Source organism: Hibiscus syriacus, unplaced genomic scaffold (assembly GCF_006381635.1).
Source record: "Hibiscus syriacus cultivar Baekdansim isolate YM2019G1 unplaced genomic scaffold, ASM638163v2 tig00005406_pilon, whole genome shotgun sequence".
NCBI lineage: Eukaryota > Viridiplantae > Streptophyta > Magnoliopsida > Malvales > Malvaceae > Hibiscus > Hibiscus syriacus.
This window is the reverse complement of record NW_024062056.1, coordinates 675,642-687,582: the sequence shown is the minus strand read 5'-3', so window position 1 is coordinate 687,582 and position 11,941 is coordinate 675,642. Positions and strand designations below refer to the sequence as shown.

Below are 11,941 nucleotides of genomic sequence, written 5' to 3'. Positions count from 1 at the left end.
TTAACTAATTCAAGAAGCATATTATAGTCTAGGATTATCTCTATTTTTTAGTTATGATTAAATAATTGGGTGAAACATCTTATATACTTTGGGAGATGAGATAATCTTAAAATATATTAATAGTCAAACTTAACTGATTTCATTTTTAAAAAATTATATAATTTTAATAATATTTAGGTGCGTGTTTTAGAAGGGACGTGTAGCAGCTTAGGGCGCAAATAATTAAAGCATTGATATGAAGTGTTTTATTAATTTGCCGGTGGCCATATGATGTTTACATTAAGAAGTCAATTACTTGATAAACACGTAAATGGGCTTTTGACTCAATGGGACGCAGCTGAATTCAACACTTTCAACTATAAAGTATGGGTTATAAGCAGTACAATAGAGTGATAATATGGCAACAATTTGCTATTCAATAAGATTGGTGCAATTTCAGATGTTGGATCGTACTTTCTCTATAAGTTGTCTTCTCATGATCTTTCCCGAAACCGACTTTGCGACACTGTTAACGAATGTCACACTCCGTAATCTTTTGAAAGGCGCCACCTGTGAATAAAATCATCAGTTAAAACACTTGAAGAAGAAAACAGCTATCATTCATACCATACCTGTTCGGACATGAAAGTTTTAACATCTTCTTCTGTTAGGGAACTGTTGGGTGAACGAACTACGTATGCAATTGGGACCTCCCCAGCTTCAGCATCAGGATATCTGCAGTGTGGTAACAATCATCTCTTTACAAGGCAGAGTTTCAAGATAGTAAATGAAAATTGGAAGGGGGGGTGCTTACGGAATGACAACCGCATCCAATATTTCAGGGTGAGATACAAGTAGTCCTTCCAGCTCTGCTGGTGCAATCTGGTGAGTGTTTTATGAAGCAAATGAAAATGGTTTTACTTTATGAATCCATGACCATCAGCTTGGGCAATGCATGCAACACATTCATTGCAAGTTAAGACCATACTAAATGAACATTAATTGTGATAGGCTTTTGCATTCTGGCAATACTTATGAGGTCCAAACCTAACTGATGTACCATTTTTATGATCACCACTTCGATAATAACCTTGTTTCATCGAAGTATAAGTTACCTGGAAACATTTGTACTTAATCAACTCCTTAATTCTGTAGACAACATAGAGATTCCCATCCTCATCAAAGTATCTAAGATCTCCTGTATGTACCCCAACCATTTCCATCTATCGTGAGCTTTGTGCTTGTGGATTGTTGAAGTAACCTGAAAATGGTTATTCAAATTGCAGTGTCACAGAAAACAACACACAAACTCAAGAGGATTACCTAAAGTTATTCAACACTCGTGCCAGGCTGACAAACTGTTTGTACATACATAAAACTTAACTATATCGAATCAAACTCTTCAGCCACGACAAATAATGATCATTAGATATGATGCTGTAAGGTATGGCTCATAAATATATCGGTAAAGAGGACAGGGTTAATTTTGTAATTATGTACCAGGGTTTTCTATTATAAATAGAGATGTAACCTAAACCTATGAGAATTGAATAAAATTTTCTAGCGCCGCCTAGGCACCGAGGACGTAAGCACATTGTCGAACCTCGTTAAAATTCTTGTGTTCTTTCGTTTACTTTGCCCGATTTATCAACAATTGGTATCAGATGTCAGGAGCAAAATTTGAAGTCACGAAATTCGATAGTCTGGATAACTTCGGATTATGACAAACGAGGGTGAAGGATCTTTGCACATTCCTCCATCAATTCCTTCCCCAGAGGAGCAGCACCAGATCCGATTTGCCTCACCGAAGAAAGATCAAACTAGTTAACAACAGGCTGCTTAGCCATGGCAAGTACAATCGGAGGCACAACCCACAAATGAGTTGCTCTATACTTGTCTATATTCCTCAAAAACATCCCAAAGTCAAACTTGGACATCGATACCAACGAATTTCCCTTCTGCAGCTGCCCGTAAGCTATAACTGCCAACCCAAACACATGGAACATTGGCAATGCACACAAGAAAACCCTGTACATATCCCCCGAGTGTTCTTGATCCATGGTTACCATCAAAGCCGCTGCCATGAAATTCCTGTGTGTTAAAACAACACCCTTACTGACCCGTATCGTGCCTGAAGTGTACATCAGGGCTGCCGTATCAGTCTGCTTAACAGAAACCGCTGGAAATTCTTTTACATCCCCACTAAATCCAGAAGATCATGAAAAGATAGTATCTTTAGGATATTTTTCACTTCCGATGGTGGTTCGTTTCGTCCAGGACCAAGCAAGATTACAGGGAGCTCGAAACCCTTAACTTTGTCCAACAACTCGGGGACAGTGACAACAAGCTTGGGATTGGAATCTTTGACTTGTTTGGAGAGTTCATCAAGGGTATAAATGGGGTTGGCCGTTGTAGCAACGGCGCCTATGGCGGTTACAGCTAAGAAACAAAGAGGGTAGTGGATGGAATTGGGTGCAAATATCAAGACTCGATCGGTTCTGTTGACACCCAGATTGAGAAAATCATGGGACAGCTTGAGGAAAGTGGATTTGAGTTGAGAGAAGGAGAGAGTTTCATCAGTATCTGCATCGATGAGTGCCGGTTTTTTCAGAGTACCAAGACATGTTTCTGAATAGAAAAGAAACCATGGAAACACTTGGTTCCTTGGGGAGAAGTAGAGGTGGTCTTAGAGACCTGAAAATACCGTCTCTTCCATATCCTGATTTCCCCATCAAAACCTTTTGTTTTTATTTCAGGCGGTGCAGGTTGGGAGCTATAGTGCAGTAAACAACGGCACCCTCACCCACTTTCCAACCAGGCGAAAACTTTACTCGGTGGAAACTCCGAAGCACTATCTCATCTGCCTATGATTATAATAATCACACGGCAGTAAAATTAAGCGTAAAACATACAAATGGAGAGCTATTTTTGAGTCATATGATTTTAGAATGTTATATTTTGAGATATTTTATTATTAGAAGTTATAAAATACTATTCATATATTATAAATTAATTTTTTTTATTAACAAAAATAATGTTGGATGTTAAAATATTGATTAAAATATGATAAAATTATATTTTTTTAATAAAATTTATTAGTATTATTGTTGCTTTCAAGTATTGATATTACGGTATAATATTTCAAGTACTAATTCAATTATATAATGTAAATTGAGATTCAATCCACATAATATATAACTCGAATGGTTCTAAGATCAGATTTTATCGTACACTAGTCATCAGGTTAATATCTTACTTGGGTGAAAGTCATTTTTAACAAAAAAAATGATAAATTTAGAATATATAAATAATTAATTGATCTTTTTATAAATTTTAATAATTATTAGATTCAACAAAACAACACCTTATAATTAAAGAATTATTTTTATAACTTTTAATAATAATAAAACTCAACAAAATTACATCTTATACTCATAATCATTTACGTACTTTATCTTAAAATAAAATAACTAAACAAATTGAATCACAAGTACTATACTAAACAATTATCGAGGCACCATTTTCTCTCAACTTCACCCCTATTGATTTATTAAATTAATTATCAAAATTAATTATCAAAAATACGTGTTGACGCATTTGAATAATACAAAATAGTCATATTTTTTATTATATTTATTCTTTCAAAGCTTTATATAACACTTTGGATGACCACTCACATTAGCTAAAGGTTAACCAACTTTTGCGTTTATTCCTTGTTTGGTTTTATCAAATTTTTTCCTCTATTGATTTTGTTTCTTCTTTGCCGTCTTTTTCTCAACCTTTTACCGCAAAATTCGAACTCCTTCAATTTTGTTTTAATATTTTTCATTTATCCTTCCTTCGAAATTGAAAATAATAATATAGATGAGCAACACTAACACTAACGATGAATACTATTAATTTAATTTATAAAAAAATTAAATTCTAAAAGGCTTAACATTATAAATTAGTTAAAAAAATTAAAATAAATTAATTAAAATAAAGGGTAAATTATACCAATAATCACCTAACTATTGTTATTTTTCATTTTGACAATCACTTTTGAAATTTTGTCAATCAAGTCACTCAACTATTTAGATACATTCCATTCGCCCACTTGTTGTTAATATCTAGTATAGTTACACATTTGATATAATATTTGGTATAATTACACATTCGGTCACTATTAATATTTGGCATAATTACACTTTTGGTCTTTGTTACTTAAATATTCTATCAATTTAGTATTTGTTTTAATAAATTAAAATAAACTTAACATTCAAATCAAATAGGATCATGTGTGACATCCGATTGGACGATTAAATTTATTTTAAATTTAATATATTTTCTCATAAATCAAAGGGTGACACGTGTTATCCTCTAAAGGAAAGAAAATTTTGGACGCTTAAATGATGCCCAAGGAAATCAAATCTGGGGTTCTTGGGTTGAAGAAGCAAAGCTCAACCATTGAGCCAAAGTGGTTATTTGGTTTAAACTTGACTACATATATTATACATATTGTATGTATAAATTTAAATTATTAATATTTTATATATCGTAACTTAAATTCATATATTAAATTAATTTTACATCTTAACAATAAAAATATATTTTATTTTTATCCTAACTACATAAAATATATTATATTTTTATCTTAAATTTAAAATACTATCATAAAAATATAAATATTTAAGTTAAAATTAGAATAAAATATACTTTTTAAGTTAAGATAAATACTAAAATATATTTTTAAAATTAAAATAAGAATAAAATATTTTTTAAGTTACGAAAAGAATAAAATATATATAATAAGTTAAGATAAAAATATATTTCTTTTAATGTTAAGATATAAAATTAATTTAATATGTGAATTTAATTTAAGATATAAAATATTAAGAATTTAAGTTTACACTAATATATAACATAAATAGCATATGTAGTCAAATTAGAACCAATTAACTACTTCGGCTCAATGGTTGAGCCTTGCTTCATCAACCCAAAAATCTCATGTTTAATTCCCCTAGGCATTATTTAAGTGTCTAAAATTTTCTTTTCTCTAGAGAATGACATGTGTCACCCTCTTATTGGTGAGAAAATATATTAAATTAAAATATATTAAGTTTATTTTTATTTATGAAAATTAGAACCAAATTAATAGAATATATAAGTAATAGTGACTAATTGTGCAATTATACCAAATATTTTAACTACCACATCATCTTCTCCGTTAAATATTAACGGCAAATGGCTTAATTAAATGCATTTAAATACTTGAATAACATGATTGACAAAATTTTAAAAATAGTGATCAAAATGAAAAGGGACAATAGTATAATAGTAACTAGTATAATTTACCTTTTATTTTAAATAATTTACTTTGAAATTTTTAACCAAATTATAATTATACGTTGAATCCTTTAAAATTATAATTTTTTATAAATTAAATTAATGATACTCATAATTAGTGGTGTTCCATCCATGTTCGTCGAGTGTGAAAAACTCCTTCAATTTTTTTACATAAACAAATAAAAATATATTATATTACTTTTTGATAGAAATAAAACTAAAAAATAAATTACAATATTAAATTTTTTAAAAATTATAAGAATATTTTTTTATTAATTCAATATAAATATAAAATATTATTTATTAAAAGATAACTCTTTATTATTGATATTTAATGCTCATATCTCTAATATTTTTATCACAAAATTCATTTGATTAGTACGGAAAACATATTTTTAAGTGAATAATAACAAACATTGAGTATCCATATTTTTTTTAAATGTGTCAGTTATGATTAAAGTAGTAGCTCTATTTAAAATCAATTTTTTAAATGTGTCAGTTATGAGTAAAGCAGTGACGCTATTTAAAATCAATTTTACTTCTTATATTTTTATATAAAATAGATATTAATTTTCAGCATAATATACTTTTAGGTTAAGAACTAAGTTATTTCGATGGTAAATAAATTATTTTAATTTTTGAGGTTCTATGTTCGAGCACTAATAATATAATGGTTGTAAGTGTTCAATGTCAAATGATTTAGAGTTATCTTTGAACAAATATTGTTTTATACTTACCCTAGGATAATAACAAAAATGATAATATAATTTTAGGTTCTAAATTTAATTTTGATGTCTAAAATGTTTTCGTTAAAAATATGTACTTCGTTAAAAATATGTACTTAATATTTTTCTGTTACACTTTTAGATGTCTTGTAACACCTACGACCGTATACATATATCAATACATGTTATAGATGTCACATGAATTACTTAAAACATTTCTCAACTCAAAAGTGATTTAAAATTAATTTTCTTCAAATTGTAAATGATAATATTAAATCACATAAAACTATCACATGATATTTAACAATATATTAAAATCAAATATGTCTATTTATAAAAGTAATATTGTTAATATCATCCAAACAATTTAGTTTAGCCATTACAAACAAGATCCAAAATAGTTTAACAGAGCAACTATGACATTCATAAGTACATGCCACTAAGTCAAGATCACATCAAATGATGTCTTACTGATATTGTAAGATACTCCTTGATGGTTGTTGTTGCTCGATACTCCTTACTCCTACTCCTAATCTTTACCTACACATGAAAATCATCACTGTAACACCCCCAACCCGTATCCAACCCGAATACGAGTCTGAGGTGTCACATTGACTTTTCAAACCGTTTCTTTTCAAAAAAAATAGCTAAAGATTTTCAATTTCACATTTAAATCAAAATTGAATAAATTACATTAATTTAAAAGCATTTGGTTTTACAAAGCCTATCATAGCATATCCAACAAAAATCTTTTAGTACATGCCAACTACATTTAATATACCAAAATACATATGATTCAAAACTCTTTTCTGATCTGATCTTCGGAAATGAGAGGCTGGCCTGTCTTTCTCCTCTATACTCTTTAATCCTTTCGAAACCCATGGGTGAAACATTCACACACTAAATCTATGACTTAGTGAGACATAATAAAACATATAATATAAACTATAACTCCTAACAATGCATACATATTTCATACTATATCATAATTACATTTTTAACTTTATCATATATTTTCATCACTAATCCCTTTTTATCATATAATATTATACTTATCATTTATACATATCATATAATACATACCATTTCACCAATAAACACACATAACATCATACCAAGTTTAATTATATTATCTCTTTATTATCCCATGTATACTTCTGATAACTAAAGATATGCGAGTACATAGAGGTTGTGCACATATGATGTCACCACAGCTCATATAAATTCCCACTAGGGGCATATAGAATTTGTCCCGAAAGACCGAGTAGAAATATTCCGAAGGACCACATAGATGTCCTGAAGGACCACATATAACATATATGTCCCGAAGAACCAGTCCTTAAGGACCACATACATATTCCAATGGACCAAACAGGTGTACCAAAGTACTGCATATATGTTCCAAAGGATTACATATACGTCCCGAAGGACCACGTAGAAGCCTCGACTCTTAACATGCAAACTATACCTCCAGTTCTCATTTCACATAACATGGGCATTATCATTATATTTGTCACATATTTACATGTTCATATAATCACACAAATCAGTAAATAATTATATCTTTGTACTTGTAATCTCATATCTTGTTTTCACATAGATCATGTAATATTCTCATGTAGCCTCACAACTCATTGTCATATATATAGCATATCACATAGCTCGTATCATGTAACATATACTTTGTTCTCTTATCATTATCTATTCATATAATCCTTTATGTTTATATAACATATATTATTTATATGCATTCACATGGATCATGTAACATATACAATAACATATAACACATACATTCACATTTAAATACTTAGTCACACCTAACAATCCTATCAAACACATGCTTACATCCATGAATTCATGCCTTATAATATAGGAAATAGACTCATCTCAAGTCTTATTTCATTAAACATCATATACCAACGAGTATGTACTCACCTGGCCCCATTAGTTAATACAGATCTCTTATCTCTTTCTCGATGACTATTACTTGGTCGACTTGTCAGGACTTTGCTCTCAATCGCTATCTACACGAATATACAATCCAATAAATATCAGGATTTGAATTACTCGAAAAGATTCTTACGAATATAAACTAACCAAAGCACTACTTTCTTAATCACTACTTAAGTAGTATCGGTATTACTGTTACAGTATCGATACCCTCAAGCTTGTAGTATCGATACCCTTCCACGGTATCGATACCCATTTTCGATTCTATAATTTCATATCAAGAATGATATTGATACCTCCACATTGGTATCGATACCCCATAAAGATTTTACAAACATTTGCCTTACGGTATCGATACTGTTCTTGAAGTATCCATACCCACTCATAGATATCACTTAATATTGCCTTGTAGTATCGGTACTTACTCAACCAGTACCGATACTACCAACCCAGATTCTATTCATTAACCCGAAAATTATCATCACTTTACCTAAACTCCACTTATACCACTCCTTTCATGCCATTAAACTCAATTACATATACTTAAACCATCATTTAACACTAGAACACATCATCATCTTCAATATCTCATTATAATTCTCAGAACAAAAAATCTTACTAAATTTTCATCATGTTCTTAATTCACTTCTATAGCTTTTAACTTCTTAATTAGGCCCTTGACAAGTCAAATTTCACTTCAAAACTTATTTACTAACTCTTTCTCAATAATTCTCATAACTCATCAATCTTTGAGTTTTAAGCCACTTTAAGCATTCCCTTAAGCTTTCTTAATCCTCCAAGAATCAAAACTCATCATAAAATTAAGGAATAATCAACTTGTAAGAAACTCACTTTTTTAACTAAGCTCACGGGCAGAAGAAGAAGAAGCTAGCTGAACCTAGTTCTCCAGGCTTTTCTTTTCCTTTTCCCCCATTCTCCACGTGGTTATATCCTTATAAATGGAAGATAAAAATCTTTCTTATCAAATGACCATTATACCCTTTCTACTTTCAAACCTTGCTATTAACCCCTATACTAAAATTCTTCAATTAAGTCCCTAAACTTTTAATATTTTATGAAATTAATCATTAATTATAAAAAAAATTCATTTTAGTCACTAACATAGTTCTTGGGATGTTACAAATCTCCCCCTTTAAGAAAATTTATCCTCGAATTTTCATTGCATGAATTGATAAAGATACTATATACACATATCATATTCATTTTCTCATGTTGCTTCTACTACTTTAACCCTTCGTTGTTGTAATAAATCATTTATCTTCAATTCCCAAATAACACAATCCATTTCCTATCTTTTACTCCTTCAATTTTTCACTTACTTTTGACCTTCAAAAATCCACATTATGTCACTTATCATGTAGAAAGTAACATTAATTCTTATTACTCAAGATCATAAATCAATTGATTTCCTTCATCTATCTATAATTGCTTTACAATAATAATTCAATCTTAAATCCATTATCATTTCAAAAATAATATGCATGTGCTTAACAACTTGATCAAAGAGAGTAAAATCATTTGACTACATCTTAAAATTCCTTAATACATATAAATCATTCTTTATTCCTCTGACTACGATTAATTGACCAAGAAACATACCCTTAAACCTTCATCATATATGATTAAGACATACAATTTATGAAATCAAACAATCTTTTATATAACACGTACTTTTCTTACTTCTATATCAAACTTATAATGTATACCTCCTTATAACCCTTGTCATATTTGATCCTTTATACATCATCTTTTACTTTGCTCTATCTATTTATTCTCTCAAAATCAAAATATCCTTGTAATATAAGTCGTATCTTTTCCTTCTTGTTCACATGCTCTTTCCATATCACTTAAACTTATCTCTGATCACTGATCTATATCATATCTTCCTAACTTTGGTAATCAACACAACCTGTACAAAACCTTATTCGTGAAAAATCTTTATTCAATTTACCATACCCATATCTTTTTTTCTCATCTTAAACTTTTCTATAAATCCTTAACTTCCTTCAAATATATGAATACTTATCTCCTTCACTACATCACATTTACATGATCAAAATACACAACCATATCTAATTCCACACCATATTTGGTTAGCTTAACTTGATATATTTCTCTAATCCTTTAACTCTAATACACTTACCATCACATAATTGTTAGTCGGCACCATTCTTTCAATCTAAAGCACAAATCCTCATCAAACCAATCATATACATTCTTTACAGTCGAAATTAACTCATTAATAATTTATTTAACTTATTAAACCCTCATTCTTACTCATACACCATGCAATTTCCTTGATTCAAACTCAATCATTCTAACTTCCTTTGTCTTATAAACTGATCTTCGATGTACCCATTCTTAAACTCTTCCAAAACAATATCCACATCACTTGATCTTTTACTATTCTCATGATAGCATTTATTCACTCTACCCTATCTTATCAGTGTAGCGAAGAAACAACTCCACTTCAGAACAATGGAAATCCTATAACACTATTCGAATGTGTTTTCAATCTCCTGAAAACAATCCTTAACTTTTACAAAGGCACTCCCTGAGGTGTCCGCTCTTCATACTGTCTGGCCAGTGCAAGAGAATTTCTACTACAATCAGGTCCATCACCTCTAACGTTTCTTTGGAAATTCTCATAACTAGACATCTCATATAACATAACAATTTTATTCTATTAGCAACACACCATACTCCTTATACTATCAGATCATAAATTTTTCACTTTGTGTTGGCATGTATATGTTTTAAAACTCCTTTGACTTTGGTTTAAGCCTAGAATCGGCTAAACCTTAGCTTTGATACCATTAAATATAACACCCCCAACCCATATCCAACCTGAATACGAGTTCGAGGTGTCACATTGACTTTTCAAACCGTTTTTTTCACAAAATAGCTAAAAACATTTAATTTCACATTTAAATCAAAACTAAATAAATTACATTAATTAAAAACATTTGGTTTTATAAAGCCTATCAGAGCATATCCAACAAAAATCTTTTAGTACAAGCCAACTACATTTAATATGCAAAAATACATATGATTCAAAACATTTTTATGATCTGATCTTCAGAAAAGATAGGTTGACCTGTCTTGCTCCTCTGTACTCTTTAATCCTTTCGAAACCTACGTGTGAAACATTCACACGCTAAGTCTATGACTTAGTGAGGCATAATAAAACATATAATATAAACTATAACTCCTAACAATGCATGCATATTTCATACTATCATATCATACAACATCATATAACCTTTCATGTAATAAATATATACCTACATATATATCATCATTTACATTTTTGACTTTATCATGTATTTTTATCACTAATCCCTCATTATCATATAATATTATACTTATCATTTATACATATCATATAATACTTACCATTTCACCAATAAACACACAACATCATACAAAGTTTAATTATATTATCTCTTTATTAGCCCATATATACTTTTGAGAACTAAAGATATGCGAGTACATAGAGGTTGTGCACATACGCTGTCACCACAACTTGTATAAATTCCCACTAGGGGATAATAGAATTTACCCTGGAGGACCGCGTAGAAATGACCTGAATGACCACATATAACATTTATATCCCGAAGGACCACTCCTTAAGGACCACATACATATTCCAATGGACCAAACATGTGTACCAAAGTACTGCATATATGTTCCAAAGGATTACATATACGTTCCGAAGGACCACGTAGAAGCCTCGACTCTTAACATGCCAACTATACCTCCAGTTCTCATTTCACATAACATGGGCATTATCATTATATTTGTCACATATTTATATGTTCATATAATCACACAAATTATTACATACTTAAATCTTTGTACTTGTAATCTCATATCTTCTTTTCACGTAGAACATGTAACATTCTCATGTAGCCTCATAGCTCATTGTCATATATATA

The 11,941-nt window shown here is 30.1% G+C and overlaps 1 pseudogene; it reads right to left on the bottom strand.

Moving 5' to 3' along the window:
* Nucleotides 1-341: 341 nt before the first annotated feature.
* On the bottom strand, nucleotides 342-2,791 carry LOC120199237 (annotated as a pseudogene).
* Nucleotides 2,792-11,941: the final 9,150 nt, after the last annotated feature.